The sequence below is a fragment of the Panthera leo genome, chromosome A1 (assembly GCF_018350215.1).
Source record: "Panthera leo isolate Ple1 chromosome A1, P.leo_Ple1_pat1.1, whole genome shotgun sequence".
In the NCBI taxonomy this organism is placed as follows: Eukaryota; Metazoa; Chordata; class Mammalia; order Carnivora; family Felidae; genus Panthera; species Panthera leo.
Genome location: NC_056679.1, coordinates 98,684,385 through 98,706,268, shown reverse-complemented (window position 1 = coordinate 98,706,268; position 21,884 = coordinate 98,684,385). Strand labels below are relative to the sequence as shown.

The 21,884-nt window shown below is 35.9% G+C and overlaps 1 long non-coding RNA gene across 1 annotated transcript in view; it reads right to left on the bottom strand.

Annotated features, from left to right (window-relative positions):
- Window positions 1-2,453: 2,453 nt before the first annotated feature.
- LOC122200174 overlaps window positions 2,454-21,884 on the bottom strand; it is a 261,940-nt gene continuing 242,509 nt past the window's right edge. Inside the window, exon 4 of the long non-coding RNA XR_006193743.1 lies at window positions 2,454-2,590. This is a non-coding gene — a long non-coding RNA (uncharacterized LOC122200174). The remainder of the gene's footprint in view (window positions 2,591-21,884) is intronic.

The window sequence follows — 21,884 nt, the reverse complement described above, 5'->3', positions numbered from 1 at the left end:
TCCCCGTGTGCCACACATCCTATGAGGTCAGTGGCAAACCCACCTGCAAACACTCCCACCCAGCACATGGGCCCTTCCCCAGACTCATGCCCAAGTCACCACAAGGACCCCATGTACTCTCTCTGCTTTGCTCTTGGTTTCCTCCCTTGCAGAATTTCTACACTTCCCCTTAGGAAGTCCTTCAGTGGTCTACTGCATGAGTAATAAGTTTCATTTCATATTCATTGGTAGCTATAAGTTGTTTGGTATCCAATATAAATAATATCCAATTAATATACATTCCAATATTTATATTGGTATCCAATATAAATCTTCGGGGGAGTGGGAATTTATAGCAGGAGACACCACCCACATAAAATGATTCTTATACATTTATTTATACCAATAAATCTCATCCTTGTCATTAATATTTTTCATTCAAAATGTTAAAAACATTCCTTATTTTCTTTACATCCAATGGAGATATTTATGTAATATATATGCATACAGTATATAATTATATGTGTAAATGTCTCCATCTACACAAATGTTCTCTGTCTTGATGGATGTGAAAACTATTAACAGCACATATGGTCTTCTTTGTTTTTCTGCAATCCATACATTCACATAGATATTTGAATAAATTCATTTTAGTCTGAAGGTAAATGGATTTAAATAAAATAGAAATAAAGAGTGGGGACACCATTTATTTCTCTGTAGTCTAAAGACTCATATTGTGTTTTCTATTTTACTGTCCAATACCATATCTTGGTAATACAATATTCATTTTTGTTCAGTTTGCTTTACATCATGTCTTAGTACATATACAGCTTTCAAAGTCTAATCCTTCATTCCGGTTATTTGTTTCAAGTTTCCTTTCCTAACTTTGGTTCCCAAATGTGCTAATCATCTGACAGGCAGAGCTCTGTGTGGATTAGCACCTGATTCTTTAACTTTACAACAAGGTTGTTTAACCTCCCCTCTTTGTACCATGAGTTACTGTGACTTACAAACTACTTTTGTGAAAAAGTATCCTTTTATTGTTTGTTAGACTTTATGTCAGCCACACAGTATTGAAAACATCTGGAACAGAGAAGAAAACACTTGGATTCTTTCCCAAAAATGTCTCCAAGACCAAGCAGCAAGATCACATAGTCAAATGAACAATACGAAAGAGCAAGAGGGAAAGGCAGAAAAGGCTCTTTAAGGAAGTCAGAGTAAAATCAAATGTGTGACAAACATATCAATTATTCTGTCTATTTTCATTTAGGAATGACACATTCATTTGTCCTTTGGCAACAGTTTCTCTGGCATTTTTTCACATTTACACAATCCTAACAAGCGTTTTGTACAAATGCAACGTCCAACTCAGATGGTGATCAAATGGCTATGGCAGGACTATAAATGCTCCACAGCCAAAGACAAAAGTTAAAAGTGCTGTTGGTGCCGTAGTCTTGCAACTAGGGTTTTTCTTGAATTTGTTTAATACCATTGACACTTTTTTTGCCTAGTAATTTCCTTTTTATTTACTTTAGTGGAACTCTCTCCAAAATATAGCCAATAACTACATGACTTAACTAGTTATCTCAGAACCTTGAGTGCTATTTTCTGTTGTCAGCACATTTATGATAAATTTGCAAAATGCAAATAAAAGCTGTAGGCAAGTGAAAAAGAATTCTCATCTATAAAAATATACACCTCACCGATTTTACATGTGTTGAAATATTTTACAGCTTCTAAATTAGCTGAAATAAGTAGTCTAACCTTTCAAGGGAAAAAGTTTTGATAATGACTTATTGAACAAACATGCTCATACAGAACACCACAGGTAAACTCTTTAGGAGAGACTAGTGTGTCAGTGAATTTACTAGGCAAAAATGACAATTTTATATAATCATTAATTTTAAGAAAAAGTAGAAAGGAAATGCATAATATTTAGTCAAGACTGAGTCTTAAAAATGTTGAAGATGGGGGCGCCTGGGTGGCTCAGTGGGTTGAGCATCTGACCCTTGATTTTAGCTCAGGTCATGAACTCACGGTTTGTGAGTTTGAGCCCCGCATCAGGCTCTGCACTGACATCATGGAGCCTGCTTGGGATACTGTCTCCTTCTTTCTGCCCCTCCCCTAATCTCCCTCTATCTCTCTCAAAATAAATTAATAATTTTTTAAATGTTGAAGATGACTTGTGCCCATTAGTGCCTTTCTATCCTACCATGATGGCCTAAGAAAAGAGGGTACTACACTCTGACAGGGTCCTCACTTCTCTGATTCCTTATTCTCTGTGAAGGACCCCCTACACAGACCTGCTGACTCTTAACTGTCATAAGACTCAGTTTCCATCCTTTCAACCCTCCTCCCTTAAAAACTGTTCTAAACTGAGCCAATCAGAGATATTACCCAAGGAATCTGAAAATTGGCAAAGTAGCAGAAAAACATCTGTTGGAGTAGAATTACTTTGATGGGCATACCTGAAAAGAAAATCCACATGTTCTTCTTGTTTGGCTCCTCCAAGATTTCCTCATTCAATCTTTCTGTTGGCCTCATCTCCTCAGTTATTCCTTTGGTTCCTATTATCTACCTCAGCTACTTGTCCAGAGTTGATTTCTGTGGCCTGTCAATAAAACGGATACTTAAATTATACAGATATTGACACCAGAGAGTGAATTGCAGGCAAAAGATATTCAGGGACATGTGGAATATTTAGAATTGTATGTCATGCCAAGAAATTTTGAAAATGCATTGAATCTTTTCCTTATTTTAGGAGGGCAAATAGCTTATGGAATACAGGGTCAAAACTAGTGAAATGGATTATCTCCTGCGACCCACTGACCATAGTCTCACTGAGGTAGAAACGCTGAAGAATTGGACAAATGACACTACAGAAAATTTACAGCAAATATTACAGGTCTAGAGAAACCATTTTTTTTTCTGATAGCATTAGATAACATAAAATAAAAGATTCAAAATCAGATTTAAAATTCTGGACTAATGTCATGGAATAAAATTCAAAATTCTGAGGACTGCTAAAAATAGGTCTACTCTATTTAGAAACAGAACTTTACGGTGTGACAGTGTCTTTCATTGTGTCCTAGAAGTGCAATGCAAGAAGCCTGAGTAGTGCAGGTTTATTGTCTACTTCATCTAGAAGAAAATATGGCCCAGCCAGTGGCTGACAGTGTAGTCTAAGAATCAGGGTTTCAGGTGATAGATGGAGGGTTAATGGCAATATTATTGGAGAAAGAGTATGTGCCTCAGCCTATCAAGATAGTTCTTGAATCTTCTCTAGATGCTTACTAAAAGAACCCCTCAAAAAAAAGCCTTAACAAATGAAAAGAGTAAGGTGACCCTTTTGTGAATATCAGTTATCCTTCTTTGCCACCCAGACCTCAGCTTGCTCAATGATCTTGAAAAAGCTGCCATAGGATAGGGAAGTAGATTATGCATGGGCACAATGACATAGGCTGCCTTCTACAAGGTCAACTCTACCATCACTAATGATCCCATCATTACTGCTGGAACTCCGTTTGGCAGTTGAAGGTACATGCTTTTAGAAATTCAACTAGCCTTGAGATCCCTTTATAGTAACATGCATCAAGATACGCTGCAAGCCTTGGTGGCAGACAGATTCTATTATATCCCTTCCACCATGAAGTGAGCAGTAATTTTCTTCTTACTCCAAATAACAATAAGACACTTATTCTGAATTTACTTCTGACAGTATCATCTTATGTGGACTTACCAAATTCCCTATATACCATGATGATATTCCACACAATATATGGACATGGGCATAAAAATATGCATGGGCAAAAAAATACATTTAATGAGGAAATAAATAAGTTAAGAGGCACGTGTGTTTGAGATTCACTGGTATTTTCAAGCATTCGATATTTGGAAGTATTGGAACAGCAAGAATCAAAGTCTCACCAGTGGCTTCACCTAGAAGATGAAAATTTACGAATTTGGGAGCTGTCTTGTAGGATGTTGTATATGTTTTCCACTCTGGGCTGTAGTAAAGTTTTACTTATACAAAGAAGGTATAGTTTTTACCAAGTGTATTGAATATTGTGAATGAGTCACTCAGTCCCCCTTCCAAACCACTTCTCATGTGCAAGAGACAGAATAATAAAAATTCCTTTTTGTTCAGACTCCTTTGCAGCTAAGGCTCAGTATGTGATTGCTGATTCATCAATCAGATATACACACATGTGAGACTTCAAGTCAGAATCTGGTTTGGTGAAAATAGGATACATACTACGCTGGTCGTACTGTGGCAGAATCAGAACATTCATGGAAGCACCAGCTTTGCTATGGCTCATCGAAATGAGAGCAGTCTGCCCAGAGCAGAATCAAAAGCATCTCTGGAGAGGCTCATTCCTCAAAAGTCAAACAAGAATTGTTGCTTCCGCCTTTAATGTGTACCTTTCCACTGAAAAGAACCAAATTAGATTCCTTGGTTTTCAGCTAAGAAATGAAGAATGCTAATAACTGGAAACTAAAACTATCATTTGACCATGCTGGACCATTAATGTCACGGGAGCAGGCAGAAAATAAGGTCACATTGTCCGGATCAATACCTGTGGAATATCAAAGGAAATAGGTTTGAATGTAAATATTTTAGGATGTCATAACAACTGTGACCAAGTAGAAGTCTAAATGGCTTATGTACCTCAAGAAGAAAACTGTAAGCCACTCTATTTGACAATGTGTCTAAAAGTGCTGGCTGAAAAGCTAAAGAAAGGTAAGGAAAATGGACGGTGGTAAGATAAAATGACAAGGACCAGCTGCTGCATTGGTGTACGTGATGGGTCCTGAGGGCTGTATTTTTTCCTCTATTTCCCTCCTTGGTTGTTACTATCATTGTTATATTTTTTATATTTTACACTATTACAGCAATTGGTGTGTTTCAAATTCTGTGTGTGTTAAACATGCTAACATGTAATAAAAATAAAAAATTAACAACATACTACATAGGCTGGTATTGGTAGTATTAAGCTTCCGCAGTATTAAACTAGCTCGACAGAAAAGTAGACAAAGATGAGTGATAAATATAGTCATTAGTGATTATTAGTTAATCTATACTTTTCTAATGATGAGAAAACTGGGCTGAAAATAGGGAAGGAAGGTATGAAAAATAGAGGTATTTGATTTTTTAGCTATCCCTTTTTAAAGGTTACCATCAGAGAGGAGAGAGTTTTGATTGCAAGGAAGATTACAGTGGCATCTTCATCATCATTAATAGGTGAATAAACTCTCCTTTAATTTAAAGAGACTATAGTACTCCATTCTCCCTACCCAGTAAACTCTCTACAACATTGACAACTTGTCCATGATAGGAATGAATAAGAACAAGTGACTTCTTATATTAATACTACACCTGAGGGATCCCTGTCATAGATACTGTTCTTCCATTGTGTCCTGCCAGGTACACTTAGCAGAGACAATAAAGTGCTCTGATGGTAGGTTTGTAGAGTGATATTTTTAATCGCTTAGTTCACTTCTGCACTCCTTTTATGAAACACTAACATGAAAATTAGGGGAAAAACTAAAAAATAAAAACTGGAAAAACACTTCTTTGTAAAAATCCCTTTACTATATGGGGTGCCTGGGTGGCTCAGTCAGTTGAGCACGTGACTTCTGCTCAGGTCATGATCTCGCGGTTTGTAAATTGGAGCCCTGTGTCAGACTCCGGGCTGACAGCTCAGAGCCTGGAGCCTGCTTCAGATTCTGTGTCTCCCTCTCTCTGCCCCTCCCCTGCTCACACTCTGTCTCTCAAAAATAAATAAACACTGAAAAAACAAATTCCCCCACTATCCTCCTCTGTCCTTTAAAATATACCATTTATTTTTCATGACTAGGTGGTTTCAATGATGAATTACATTAAGTTTTAAGGAAAAAGTATCAATAATAATATCAATATTATGCAAAATTTTATGCAAAGATATTTTAAGAAAGAAAACCACAGACCTAAAACTATCATAAACAATGATACAAAAAATCCTTAACAAAATATTAGTGAATTGAACCCAGTAATATATAAAAAGTATAATAGATCACAACCAAATGTTACTCCAGGAATGAAAGATAGGTTTAATACTAAAAAATTAATTATTTATTCACCACATTAACAGAATAATGTAGAAAAATATCTGTATAATCAACACCCTTTTATAATAAATAAAAGAGACTCTCAACATATTAGCAATACCGAGAACTTCCTCAACCTGATAACATACATCTATGAAAAATTTGTAGTTATGAACATAGTTACTAGCCAGTATAATGAAGCAAGAAAAAGAAATAAAAGAAATAATGATTGAAAGGAAGAAATTGCCTTTGTTCACAACCCATGATTACTTGTAGTGAAAACACCAAGAAATCATCAAAATCTACTAGAACTAACATGTTTCTGAATACAAGGTCAAAAGTCCAAAATTAACTGTATTTCCATATATAAGCAAGAAACAATCAAAGTAAAATATAGAACACATTGATAATAGCATCAAAAATAAAATACTTATGAAGTAATTTAACGAAAGATATGCAAGATACCCTTATTGAAATATGTAAAACATTGCTAAGTGAATTAAATAAAACCTAATATGTAGAAAGATATATCATCATGGGTTGGAAGACAACAAACATGGTAAGACCTACATTCTTCTAAAATTAATGTATAGATTTAATGAAATCATAATAAAAATTCCAGGGGAGCCTGGGTGACTTTGGCTCAGGTCACGATCTCACAGTTCATAAGTTTGAGCCCTGTGTCAGGCTCTGTGCTGACAGCTTGGAGCCTGGAGCCTGCTTCGGATTCTATGCCTCCCTCTCTCTTTGTCCCTCCCCACTCACACGCTGTCTCTCTGTCTCTTTCTCAAAAATAAATAAGCATTAATTTTTTTTTAATTCCAACAGTTCTCTTTTTTAGAAATTTAAAAATTGGTTCTAAAATTTGAATGAAAATAACAAAGGATCTTGAATAATTAAAAAAACACTCTTGAAATATAAGAATGAGCTTGCAAGAGTTATACAACTGTATTTTAAAAATTATGAAAAAGCCACAGTAATCAAGAGCATGTGGTAGCAGTATAGAGACAGAGCAAAGGATCATGGAACAGAAGAGAAAGTCCACAAATAGCCCTACACATGTATGCAAAGGCAATTCAGTAGAGAAAGGAAACCTCTTCAACAAATGGTGCTGGAATGACAGATAAAAATAAGTCACTTATTTATAAGAGCTATTGCTTAACATTAGATCCTAATTCAGTATTGGTAATACCACTTTAAATTAAGACAAGGGTTAGCAAAACCTCAGAGAAAACATCTACTGGTCTACTTCTATTTGAAATATAATGGGGAAAATATTATCCCAACCTTTGCCATGTGCTGTCTTTCTGTCAATGAATGAATTGTATGATATCTGTCTTCAATTTTTTTTGTTTATTATACCAATTATTTATCATAAATAATTATACATTTATTATAAAAAATCTATCAGGCCTTGAGCAAGAGTATACAGTGATAAACACAACAAAATAGTCTTTATCTTCAAGGACTTTCAGTATATAATGTTTAAAGGTAGAACACTCACATTATTTAAACAAAAACACAAATATATAATGACTTATTTTCCTAACATAATACAGTTTGTATGATTTTTTTAAATGCTTATTTATTTTGAGAGAGAGAGAGAGAGCACGAAAGTAGTTGAGGGACAGACAGACATGGAGAGAAAGAATTCCAAGCAGGCTCCACACTGTCAGCACAAAGACTTCCAAGACTCCATCCCCTGAACCATGAGATCACAACCTGAGCTGAAATCAAGTAGTATGCTTAACTGACTGAGCCACCCAGGCATATGATTTTTAATATATTCATTTTGGAATGGATCTCATCTCAGTATGCCAGTAGAACTCCTTCCCATCAGATATGGAAAAAAATCATAATGTACTTGGAAAATATAACGGTTCCCAGATAGACTGGGGCTGATTAACTTTTTCAAGGAGGTCAGGAAGTCAAGGTTGAGCTGAGATCTGAAGGTTGGTAGGAATTAGTTAAGTACAGAGTATAGGGCAGAGGTTCTGGTTTTAGGAACAAGTAGAAATGTCCTGAAGTGGATGAGAATTTTGTGTGAGAAACTATAAAGACCGGTTTGTATGTGTCTGTGTTTGAGAACTAGCCAGTTGGTCTGGTGAAGAACACGGAGAAAAGGCACTGCCTAGATCACACAGAGCCCTGGAGCTGTGTTACAGATTTTGGAGTTTATCCCAAGGGCACAAGAGTGGGCTTCTAAAAGGTTTTAACCAAGACTGGTGCTACTTGATATACTCTAGATTTTTCTTTAAAATTTTTTTAAATGTTTTATTTATTTTTGAGAGAGCACAATCAGGGGAGAGGCAGAGAGAGGGAGACAGCAGATCCAGAGTGGGCTCTGAAGAGACCAGTGAGACAGATGTGGGGCTTGAAGTCACAAACTGAAAGATCATGACCTGAGCAGAAGTTGAATACTTAACAGACTAAGCCACCCAGGTGGCCCTGATATACTCTAGATTTTTAAAAGGCCACTGTCTCCTCTAAGTAGGAGACTGAGCAAAGAATAATCCACAGATTTTAGGTACCTAAGGAAACACAATTGTCACATGAAGTGGCATTCTGGCCCAAGAAGACCATCCCACTTCTCAGAGAGTACATAGGACACAGAATATCTGCACACTAATCCAGTTGCTGATATTTTAAAGTTCCTTTGAAACTTTCTTAAACATGTAGATCATTGATTCATCATGGCTCTTGGCTCTTATAGCTTACAATAGGGAAAAACTTATTCTGACTTGAAACATTCGAACTGAAATGCAAATCACCTCCAGCAAAGGATAACTTCAGAATAATTCCTACTGAGCATATGACTTACAACCATGTTGCACCCGCGGGGGCCCATCAAGGCATGGCTTGTTGCAAATATACACTTGAAAGTGGCTGAAATGAAGTATTAGAAGGGGCTGTACAAAACTATTTCCACCTTGAAGGTTGTCTTCTAAGACAACAATGCTAGTATTTATAGAGCTAATGGCTAGTTACTGTTTCTGAAAGTAATTAGAAGTTGGGCTAGGAAGGAAGCCTCTTTAACACCTTTTAAGGACTGGAATTTAATCTACCCTATTCCCATTCTTAGTCATTTGAGTTACGAGTATTTCATGGTGTAGACTCTGAAGAAGCATTAAAAGCCTGCAGTTGTAAGCTGAAGAAGTTTAGTTGTAGAAATAAGCTTTCAATGGGCGAAAAGCTCATATAAACACTGAAAACAAAGCAGGCATTATTTGCTGATTTCATTCTTTAATGATATAACAGTGTATGACAGTAACACTTCATTGCATAGTTTTCCCCAACACTTCATTGCATAGTTTTCCCCAAAACTACATTCTCATTCATCCACACCTTAGATTGCAGGACTCAATCATGCAATTTGAGAAGATATTAAAGAACTTTACGAAGGTAGCTAACAGACAAGATTTACCTCGGGGATTCTAATTCAAATGCTGTTCAAAATCCCACCTCTGATTTCATCTATAATTTTTAAAAATTTTTTTATGTTTTATTTAGATGTTTGAGAAAGAGACAGAATATGAGTTGGGGAGGGGCAGAGAGAGAGGGAGACACAGAATCTGAAGCAGGCTCCTGGCTGTCAGCTGTCTGAGCAGGCTCCTGGCTGTCTGAGCTGTCAGCACTGAGCCCGATGTAGGGCTGGAACTCACGAACTGTGAATCATGACCTGAGGTGAGGTCGGCCGCTTAACCGACTGAGCCACCCAGGCGCCCCTCACCTATAGCTCTTGAGTGTGTAATTTAACTTCTTCAGGCTTCGACTCTGCTTTGGTGATGAAAGTAATATTTTACAGGTGTAAAACATGTTCTCACTTCCTTGGTTAAGTTACAAGGAAGTTGGTATCCAACACCTTGAGGATAGGATATAAATTCTCTAATGTGGTAACAACAACACCAACAAACCTTCTGGTTCCTGCCTCACGTTTCTTTTCTTTTCTTTCTTTTTTTTTTTTTTTCTTTTGTTTCGTTTCTTGCCACGTAGACTGAGTTCCGGATTTCAAACTACTGGACGGAATGTACTGTGATATAACAGAGCTGTGACAAATGCCAATGCTGGGACCTGAGAAAGATTTGATTTTGTTTTCCTGACTTCCTTCCCACTCAATCTGACTTAGAATGTATCATGCTGTACTTTAACTGATTCATCGTAAGTCTTTCCTATTAGACTGTGAGCCACATAAACCCCTGCATCTAACAGAATTCTTAAGACATACCACTCAATTCCTATTTGTTGAATGGATACATTAAAGGCTGAATGAAGCACAGGTTCATTCAGTTATAGAGTTTGGGAGTAGATAGTGTAGCTAAATCAAAATAGAGTATGAATTAGTAGTGATGTGGCTCTCTAAACAGTCCCTAATATTCAAGATTAAGATTCTCTTAGGGCGCCTGGGTGGGTAGGTCAGTTAAGCGTCCGACTTCGCCTCAGGTCATGATCTCACAGTTGTGAGTTCGAGCCCCACATTGGGCTCTGCTTCAGATTCTGCTTCAGATTCTGTGTCTCCCTCTCTCTCTGCCCCTCCCCCACTCATGCTCTGTCTCTCTCTCAAAAATAAATAAACATTAAAAAAATTTAAAAAGACTAAGATTGTGTTGATAGAAGAAATTTACAGCATCTACATTTCAGGAAATAATCAATAGATATTCTAATCTGTGGAGTCATATAAAAACTTGTATTTATTATTTTGTTTTAATATATAATATTTATTTATTTTTAAGAGAGAGAGAAGGAGAGGGGCAAAGAGAGGGAGTCACAGTATCTGAAGCAAGCTCCAGGCTCTGAGCGGTCAACACAGAGCCCAACACAGGGCTCGAACTCACGAACCACGAGGTCATGACCTGAGCCTAAGTCAGATGCTTAACCGACTGAGCCACCCAGGTGCCCCAAAACTTGTATTTATTGACTCCAGATTTGGATAGCACTACTAACAAAGGGTGTGAAGAAAGTGATAGTGTAATACTAAATTATATACAATATATAACAAGAGACTGTAGATGTAAAATAAAACAAAAAAAAATTTTTAAAGATTTTTGTGATTAAAAAAACATGTTCTGTCATAGTACACAGGTAAGGACATCCATAAGGATTGGATAATACTATACCTCAATGTACATACCACTTAGCCTTAGAAACAGTATACGAGCGATACTAATAAAGTCCTTAGTAAATCCCTTTCTACAAATATGTAAAAAAAACCCCTATTATATGTAAATTGAATAGTTAACTTTTTGCTTCTTTTTCTCCTTTTCTTATACCATTTATTTTTTCTTATTATATTCCTAAATTCGTTAGAACTAATAGAATATCTTTTTTTTTTTTTTTTTTTTTTTTTTTTAGTTGCCCAAAGGGTAATAGAATATCTTTTGAGGAGATGATGGTGAGTATCCTTGTCTTATTTCTGATGTCAAAGGAAATTATTCTAGCATTTCACTAGTAAGATTATTTCCTGAAGTTTTTCAGAATATTTTTAAGATTTCCTTCTATTGCTGGTTTGACTATTATAGAATATGTGGTGAATTTTTATTAGAAAGATTTTTAATCTTTTGTGCAGATCATATGGAGTTTCCTCCTTTATTAATGTTAAAACATCCTTGCATCCCTTATTAAACCATACTAGTGTAAAATGTATTCTTTTCGACACATTGGTCAATTCAGTTTGCTGGTATTTTTGTTTTGTTGCAAAAATAAGATTGCCATGAAGTTTCCTTTCTTCTTTCTGAATTTATGTGGGATTTGTATCAAGAATATATTAGCTTTGGAGTACCTAGGTGGCTCAGTCGGTTGAGTGTCTGACTCTTGGTTTCGGCTCGGGTGACCATGCTAGGGTCATGGGATCAAGCCCTGCATCCAGCTCTGCACTGAGTGTGAAACCTGCTTATGATTCTCTCTCTTCCTCTACCTCTCTATGCCCCTCTCCTGTGCTCATGCTCTCTCTCTAAAAAACAAACAAAAGCAAAACAAAAAAAGAAACAGAAACAGAATATATTAGCTTCATAAATTCACTGAGGATTGTATTGGGTTTCTATTACGGCTGTAACAAATTATCACAAATGTAATGGTTTAAGACCATACGAATTTATTATGTTACAGTTCTACAGGTTAGAAGTCGGACATGGGTCTCACCGAGCTACTAGAAAGATGTCAGCAGGATTGCATGGTTTTCAATCCCTTTAGAGACAATTCATTTCCTTGCATTTTTGAGCTGCTAGAGGTCACCTTCCTAGGGCTCAGTATCCTTTTTCCATCTTGAAAGCAGCTTTTGGAACCTGCTTCCACTGCTGTATCTCTTTGACACGCCTCCTCTGCCCCTCTATCTCATGTTTAAGGACGCTTGGGATTTCACTGGGTCTCCCTGGATAATGCAGAGTATTTATACTTATATCTTAATACATCTGCAAATTCCCTTTTGCTGTGTGTGGTAACATATTCACCAGTCCTGGGGTTAGGATGCAAATATCTCTGGAGGATGATTATTCTCCTTTTCACGGGTATTCATGCTTTTGCTTTGTGTGGAGGAATCTGTAGAGGATTGAAATAATAATTCCTTGTATGTTTGACAAAATTTTATGTGTAACATCAATTGGATTTGGGGGTAGGTTTCTGTGTACGAAAATATTTTAAGATAATGAGTTAATTTCTTCAATAACAAGAACATTCATATTTCTTGAGTAGGTTTCAATAAATTCCTGGATATATACAGTTAATTTACATTACAAAGGGGATTATTACCATAATGTTTCCAAAGTGTTCTTTTACCACCTTTTAAAATGTATACTTTTTCTGAGTTAAAATTCTTTTTTTTAAGTTTATTTATTTATTTGAGAGAGAAAGAGAGAGAGAGAGACAGAGACAGAGAGAGAGAGAAAGTGGGGGAAGGGCAGGGAGAGAAAAAGAGGATTCTAAGTCAGCTCTGGGCTGAGGACTGAGAGCCCCTTGAGTGGCTCTAACTGGTGAACCACAAGATCATGACCTGAACTGAAGTTGGACACTTAATCAACTGAGCCACCTGGTGCCCCTGAAGTTTCTTGTTTTTGTTTTTTTTTTAATATGAGTTTTGATCACACTAAAAATTTCTCTGTTTTACTAGTCTTTTGTTTGAAAAGATCCTAGAGCTGTTGAAGGTATGGTTGTTTTAATCTCGCTGATTTCCAAACGTGCTGTAATTATTTTCTTCTCTTTTCACTGGAGTTATTTTATTGTTTTGTTTTCATTTTGAATCTCTTACATTAGATGTTTAGTCCTTTTACTTATATACAGTAAACCCATTCAAGGTAACGGAATTCCCTCTAAGTACTATTTTAGCCGTATCCTACAAGTGTGACATGGGGAATTTTTTTTAACATTCAATTAAAAGTAGTTTTATTATTACATTGTTTTCTTCTTTAAATGATTAGGTATTTCAAGTGTGCTTTTAAAATTGTAAGTGTTTGACGTTTTAATCAATGTTTTTGTTATTGAGTTCCAATATAATTATAATGTGCTCAAACGTGGACTATGATACTGAATTTTAAAAACTGGTTGCAGTCTTAAGGAGAGAACATAGGCAACTAAGTAAAATGTAACGTGTAAGTTTGAAAAGAAAGTGTAATAACTAATTGTTAGATGAAGTCACAGGCACACACATCAAATTTATGAATATAAATGGCTGGTTCTCCAGGGTTTAGGCAGTAAAAAAAATCTTCAGAGCCACGAGTGGAGGTCTGTTGGAGTAGTTGCTCTGACATCCCACAGATGTAAACTAGGGCAACCCGAACGTACTCAGTCATCCAAAAACAGTTGTATGATGAACAGTGCTAGAAGTTGGGCATACAACAGTCAAGAGGACAAGCAAGTTTCATTCTGTCTTGGAACTCAAAAAAGTCAGAAGTGTTAAAGGCTACAAAGGAAATGATGTCACCATGCAAGTTTGACATTATTTGTATTTATGTGTATAAAAATACACACACACTTGTACTGTTCATAACCACTTTTTTACATAATTTCAAACCTGCTTGATAGTTCCCCTTTGATGGTGGATTTGCTAATTGCTACTGGTAGCTGTGTGTGTGTGTGTGTGTGTGTGTGTGTGTGTGTGTTACCAGATATATCAAGTCTACTGAAAAAATTTACTATTAATTTTTTTGCCTAATTTTATTTTGTCTGGTTCTAGAATTGCTATTCCAGCTTTATTATTTTTTTCAAGTTTATTTTGTATTTTTGAGGGGGGAGGAAGAGAGAGAGAGAGAGAGAGAGAGAGAGAGAGAGAAAGGGCCAGAGAGGGAGAGAGAGAGAGAGAGGAAGGGCCAGAGAGGGAGAGAGAGAATCCCATGAGGGGCAGAGAGAGAGAGGGAAAAAGAAAGAGAATCTCACACAGTCTCTGCACTGACAGTGCGGAGCCTGAAGCAGGGTTGGAGCTCACCAGAAATGGAGTCAAACTCACTCAAAGCAGGGCTCAACACTGGGTGTTGTATGGAAACCAATTTGACAGTAAATTTCATATATTAAAAAATAAAAAAAAATAAAAATAAAAATAAAAAAAAAAAAAAAAAAAAAAAAAAAAAAAAGCAGGGCTCAAACTCACGACCCATGAGATCATGACCAGAGCAGACGTTGGATGCTTAACTGACTGAGCCCCCCAAACACTCCCTGGCATTCTTTTAGTCAGTATTTGCCTAGTTTATTCTTTTCTATTCTTTATTTTTATTCTTTATGTATGCTTTTTCCCCCGACTTTATTCAGATATAAGTGACATAAAACATTTGTAAGTTTTAGGTGTAGGACATATTGATATGATACACCCATATATGGCAAAATGATTACTACCATGACATTAACTCCTCCATCAAATCACAGAATTACTATTGTGTGTGTGTGTGTGTGTGTGTGTGTGTGTGGTGAGAACATTTAAGTTACTCTCTTAGCAACTTTCCAGTATATAATACAGCATAATTAACCATAATCACCCTTGTACACATTAGATCCCTACAATTTTTTGTCTTAATAAGTCAAAGTCTGTACCCTCTGGCCAACATTTACCGATTCCCCTCACCCTTCAACATCATTCTACTCTACATCTATGAATTCAGATTTCTTAGATTCCATATATAAATGACATGCAGTATTTGTCTTTTACTGTCTGACGTATTTCACTTAGCATAATGCTCTCAAGGTCCACCTGTGGAGGTGCAAATGGAAACATTTCCTTCCTTCTCATGGCTGAATAATATTCCATTGTATACACACACACACACACACACACACGCACACACACACACACGCCCACACCCCTTCTTTATCCATTCATCTGTTGACAGACTTTCAGGTTGTTTGCATATCTTAGGTATTATGAATAAAGCTTCAATGAACACCAGAGTGCAGATATATCAAGAGACCGTTTTCGTTTCTTTTGCATATATACCCAGGAGTAGGATTGCTGGATCATAATGCAGTTTATTTGCCTTTTTTTTTTTTTTTTTTTTTTAGCAAATTCCATGCCGTTTCCCATAGTGGCTGTACCCAATTTACATTTCCATCAACAAGGAACCTACAATAGGGCATTCCCTTTTGTCCATATCCTCACCAGCACTTTGTCTTTTTAATAATAACCATTCTAACAGGTGTGAGGTGAACTCTCACTGTGGTTTTGACTTGCAATTGCCTGGTAATTAATGACGCCGAACACCTTTTTGTTTACCTGTTGGCCATTTAAACATGTTCTTTGGAAAAATATCTATTCGCTTCCTCTGCCCATTTTTTAATTGAACTGTTTGGGGTTTTTTTTGTTTTTGTGGGTTTTTTTTTTTTTTTTTGCTATTGAGTTGCAGAAGTTCTTTATATATTTTAGATAATAACACCTTATCAGATATGTGGTTTGCAAATATCTTTTCCTGTACCATAGGTTTCTTTTTAATGTTATGGTTTCCTTGCTGTTCAGTAGCCTTTTAGTTTGACAGAATCGAATTATTTATTTTTGAAATTAGGAAGCATGATACTCCTAGCTTTATTCTTCTTCCTCAGCTTTGCTTTGGTTAGTCTGGTTCTTGTGTGGTTTTATACAAATTTTAAACTTGATTTTTCACTTTTTTTAGAAAGTACCATTGAAATTTTGTTAGAGATGGCACTGAATTTATAACTGAATTGGGTAGAATGGAAATTTTTGCAATATTAATGCAATGTATTAATACAATATTAATTCTTGCATTCCATGAACACAGAATATCTTTCCTTTTTTTTTTTTTTGAGTCTACTTAAATTTCTTCCATCATGGTCTTGTAGTTTTTAATGTATAAATCTTTCAATTGTTTGGTTAAATTTAATTATAAATATTTTATTGTTTTTGATGCAATTGTAAGTGGAATGATTTCCTCTATTTCTGTTTTAGACATTATTTTTAGTGTTTAGACACAAATGATTTCTGTATGTTGCTTTTATATCTTGAACATCACTGAATTTGTTCATTGGTTCTGAGTTTTTTGGTAGACTCTTTAGACTTTTCTATACATAATATCATGTCATCTGCAAATAGACTTTTACTCTTTTATTTCAAATTTGGATGACTTTTATTTCCTTTTCTTAATTTTTTAATGTTTATTTATTTTTGAGAGAGAGAGAGCACAAGTGGGAGAGGGGTAGAGCGAGAAGGAGACACAGAATCCAAAGCAGACTCCAGGCTCTGAGCTATCAGCACAGAGCCCAATGCAGGGCTCGAACACATGAACTGTGAGATCATGACCTACGCTAAAGCAGGATGCTTCACTGACTGAGCCACTGAGGCGCCCCTCACCTTTATTTCTTTTTCTTGCCTGATTGTTCTGGTTAGTACTGCAGTACTATGTTGAATAGCGGTGATAGTTGGCACTTTTGTCTTATTTCTGATCTTAGAGAAAAAGCGTTCAATCTTTCATGGCTGGGTATAATGTTAGCTGTGGGTTTGTTGTATGTGACCTTTATCATATTGAGTTATGTTCCTTCTATAACCAATTTGATGATGCTTTATCATGAAAGTATGTTGTATTTTAGCAAATATTTTTGCTACATTTATTGAGTAATTGTATGATTTTTGCTTGTCATTCTATTGATGTGGCATATCACATTTATTGGTTTGTGTATGTTTGAACCATCCTCGTATCCCAAGGACAAATCCCAGTTGATTATGGTATATGACTCTATTATTATTTTTTTATTTTATTTATTATTTATTTATTATTTATTTTATTTAAAATCAAGTTAGTTAATATGTAGTGTAATAATGGTTTCAGGAGTAGAATTTAGTGATTATAGTATATGACCCTTTTAATGACTTGCTAAGTTTGGTTCGCCAACCATTTGTTGAGAACATTTCCATGTATATTTATCAGAGTTTTGGTTTGTAGTTTTCTTATCTTGTAATTTCCTTATTTGGTTTTGGCATCAGGGTAACACTGGCCTTATAAAATGAGTTCAGATATGTTCCCTCTTATTCAATCTTTTGAAGAGCTTGAGAAGGACTAGCATCACTTTTCTTTAAATATTCATTATTGTTCAGTAGTGAAACCATCTGGCCCTAAGCTTTTCTGTTACAATCTCCTTCCTCATTATTGGTCTGTTCAGATTTTTAATTTTTCCTGATTCAGTCTTGGTAAATTGTGTGTTCCTAGGAATTTCTTCATTTTTCTAGGTTATCCAATTTTTTGACAAATAATTGTCCATAGTAGTCTTTTATGACACTATGTATTTCTGTGGTCAGTTGAATATCTCCTCTTTTATTTCAGATTTTATTTATTTGAGTTTTCTTTTTGTCTTGGTCTAGTTAAAAGTTTGCCAAATTCATCTTTTCGAAACACAAGCTCTTAGTTTCACTGATATTTTCTATTATTTTTCTGGCATCTATTTCATTTATTTCTGCTCTGACCTTTGTAATACCTTTTTTTTTTTCCCTGTGAAGTTTGGCCTCAGTTTGTTTTTCTAGTTCCTTGAGGTGTACAGTTATGTTGTTTAAATACCTTTTTTGTTTCTTGATGTATGCATTTACCACTGTAAACTTTGTTCTAAGAACTGCTTTGACAGTTTTATGTATGTTGTGTTTCCACTTCTGTTTGTTTCAATTTTTGTTTGTTGGTTTGTTTCTTCTTTCGCCTATTGGTTATTCAGGAGTGTGCTGCATAATTTCCACATATTTGTAAGTTATCCAGCTTTTTCTGTTATTATTGATTTCTAGATTCATACTATTATTATCAGAAAATATTTGGTTTAGGGGCACCTGGGTGGCTCAGTTGGTTAAGGGTCTGACTTCAGCTCAGGTCATGATCTCACAGCTCATGAGTTTGAGCCCAGCATTGGGTTCTGTGCTGACAGCTCAGGCCCTGAAGCCTGCTTTGGATTCTGTGTCTCCCTCTCTCTCTGCCCCTTCCCCACTCATACTTTGACTCTCTTGCTCTCTCGAAAATAAATCAACATTTAAAAAAAGATTTTAAAAAAGATTTGATATGATTTTAATCTTCCTAAATTTGCTATGACTTGGCTTCTGACCTAACATATGATCTTTCCTTGAGAATGTTCTGTGTGTTCTTTAGAAGAATATGTATCCTGCTGCTGTTGGATGGAATGTTCTGTTTAGGTATGTTGAGTCCATTTGGTCTAAAGTATGCTTCTAGTCCTATGTCTCCTTGTTGATTTTCTGTCTGGTTGATCTATCCATTGTTAAAAGTGGGATATGAAGACCTCTACTATTATTGTTTTTCTACCTTCAGATCCATTACTATTTGCTTAATACATTTAGGTGCTTCAGTGTTGGGTGCACATATATTTGTGATTGTTATGTCTTCTTGATGAATTGATCACTTTATCATTAAATAGTGACCTTCTCTGTCTCTGGTTGCTGTATTTGGCTGAGAGTCTATTTTGTCTAATATAATTATAGGTACCCCTGATCACTTCTGGTCTCCACTTACATGGAATATCTTTCCATCCCTTCACTGGGATTTACCCTTGGGATATGAGGATGGTTCAAATATACACAAACCAATAAATGTGATATGCCACATCAATAGAATGACAGGCAAAAATCATACAATTACTCAATAAATGTAGCAAAAGTATTTGCTGAAATACAACATACTTTCATGATAAAGCATCATCAAATTGGTTATAGAAGGAACATAACTCAATATGATAAAGGTCACATACAACAAACCCACAGCTAACATTATACCCAGCCATGAAAGATTGAACGCTTTTTCTCTAAGATCAGAAATAAGACAAAAGTGCCAAATATCATACCTATTCAACATAGTACTAACCAGAACAATCAGGCAAGAAAAAGAAATAAAGGTGAGGGGAGCCTCGGTGGCTCAGTCAGTGAAGCATATGTTATACACATAACATAAACACAAAATATGTCTTTAAAGCTGAAGTGAATCTTATTGGCAACATATAGCTGGGTCTTATTTTTTTTAATCCATTTTGCTTTTCTTTCTTTTATTGGAGAATTCAATCCACTTACATTTAGAGTAATTCTTGATAAGTAAAGACTTATTAATATCTTATTTATTGTTTTCTAGCTGTTCGTTCTTGCTGCCTTTGTGAATTGATGATTTTGTGTGTGGTATTCTTTGATTCCCTTCTCTTATCTTTCAAGCATCTACTGTAAGTTTTGCTGTATGGTTACCAAGAGGCTTACATAAAACTTCTTACAGATATAACTGTCTATTTTACACTGATGATAACTTAATTGTGACAGTATGGAAAAACTACATGCTTCCATTCCCCTGTTTATGTTAATACCACAATTTACCTCTTTTTATACTATGTATTCATTAATAAATTACAGTACTTCTAATTATTTTTAGTACACCTATACTTTAATTTATACTGTAGCTTAGTGGCTAAACACATCACCATATTACAGTATTAGAATATTCTGAATTTGATGATATATTTACCTTTACTATTGTGTGTTAAACTCTTACACATCTATATTTTGTTAATAAGCATCCTTTCATTTCAGCTTGAAGAACTTGTTTCAGTGTTTTTGTTAAGGCACATCTAATAGTGTTGAACTCCCTCAGCTTTTGTTTATCTGAAAAGTCTTATTTCTCTCTCTTTTTTAAGTTTTTATTTATTTATTTTGAGAGAGAGAGCACCCAAGCTGGGGAGAGGCAGAGAGAGAAAGAGAGAGAGAGAAAGAGAGAGAGAGAGAATTCCAAGCAGGCTCCACACTGTGAGTGCAGATCCCCATGCGGGTCTCAATTCCAAGAGCTGTGAGATTAAGACCTGAGCTGAAACCAAGAGTCAGATACTTAACCAACTAAGCCACCCAAGTGCCCCAGAAAAAAACCTTATTTCTCTTTAAGTTCTGAAGGATAAGTTTTCCAGATGGAATGTTTTTGGTTGACAGATTTTTTTTTTCTTTCAGCACTTTGAATATATCATTCCTCTTTCTCTGGCCTGTGAGGTTCCTGCTGAAAAATCTACCAACAACCGTATGCAGGTTCCACTGTAATCGGCAAGTTTTTTTTAACCTCTTTTTCTTTTAAGATCCTTTGCCTTTAATTGTTGATGGGCTTATGAGAATATGTCTTGAAAAAATATTTCTTTGACTTTATTTTGTTTGGTGACCTATGGGCTTCACGAACTTGGAAAATTACATCTCCTTCCAGATTTGGCAACTTCCCAGCCATTATTTCCTTAAATAAGCTTTCTGCCCCCTTCTCCCTATCTTCTCCATCTGGATCGTCAGTAATTCATAAATTGACCTTTTGAGGGTATCCAATTGATCATATAGGCTTTCTTCATTCTTTTTCATCTTTTTCTCCTTGTTATCATCTGATGAAATTATGTCCAAGTTCTTGTCTCTATGTCACATATTTGAACTTTTCATTTCATTAATTGTATTTTTCAGCTCCAGAATTCCTATTGGTTCTTTTCTGTATTTATCTTTTTGTTAAACTTTTCATTTTGTTCACATATTTCTTCTCAAATTCATTGAATTATCTTTGTGTGTTTTCTTATAGACCACGAAGTTTCTTTAAAATTGCTATTTTGATTTCTTTATCTGATAAATCACAGCTCTTCATGTCTTGGGTCTCAATTACCAGAAGATTGTTGAAATTCTTGGTGGTGTCACAGTACCTTGAATTTCAACGTTCTTTGAAGTAGCAGTAACCTCCTCCAGTTCTTTACTGCTTTCCAGAGAGAAAAACCTTACAATAGCATTGATACTCTGAGGCTCTCTCAGATCTTCTGTAGGTACACCTGCCTCATACTTCTTGCTCCCTGTTATGGCAGAAATCTTAGCCTTGTAGGCCTACTTTGGACACTGCAGTGCACCAGGCCAAGTGCTGACAGCCTCTTTTTTGTTTTTTTTCAAATGTGGTACCAAGGCTGAAATTTGTGGTCTCTTTCTGGTCTGCAGATTTGGCCAAATTTCTGTGTATGCTCACTAGCTATCTGCTGAAGCCAACTTTTGCCACTGTGGGGATTGCACATGGAGAGGTGGCCATAGGGTGAAGTGTGGATGTGGGTGAGGCATTCAGAGCACTGGGTGTGCCCATAGGCCAGTTGAAGGGATCATGGGTGAGGCATTTCCTGGAGTGTGTGGGTGGGCTTCTTGATGGAATCTACACTACAGTTAGAAATCACATCTCTTTAATGTTCTTCAGGAGTTCTATCTACCATTTTCCCTGCCTTCTCCTGTCCCTCAGTCATGCAGCTTATGGCTCAGTACTCTGGATGGTGTGAAAGGGAAATCAGCCATTCTGGCAGCATCCCACACAGTTCAGAAAGCTCGATGCTCACTCACACACTCTCCCTTTGCCCCATGGGATAAATCACGAGCCAAGGAAGGTCTT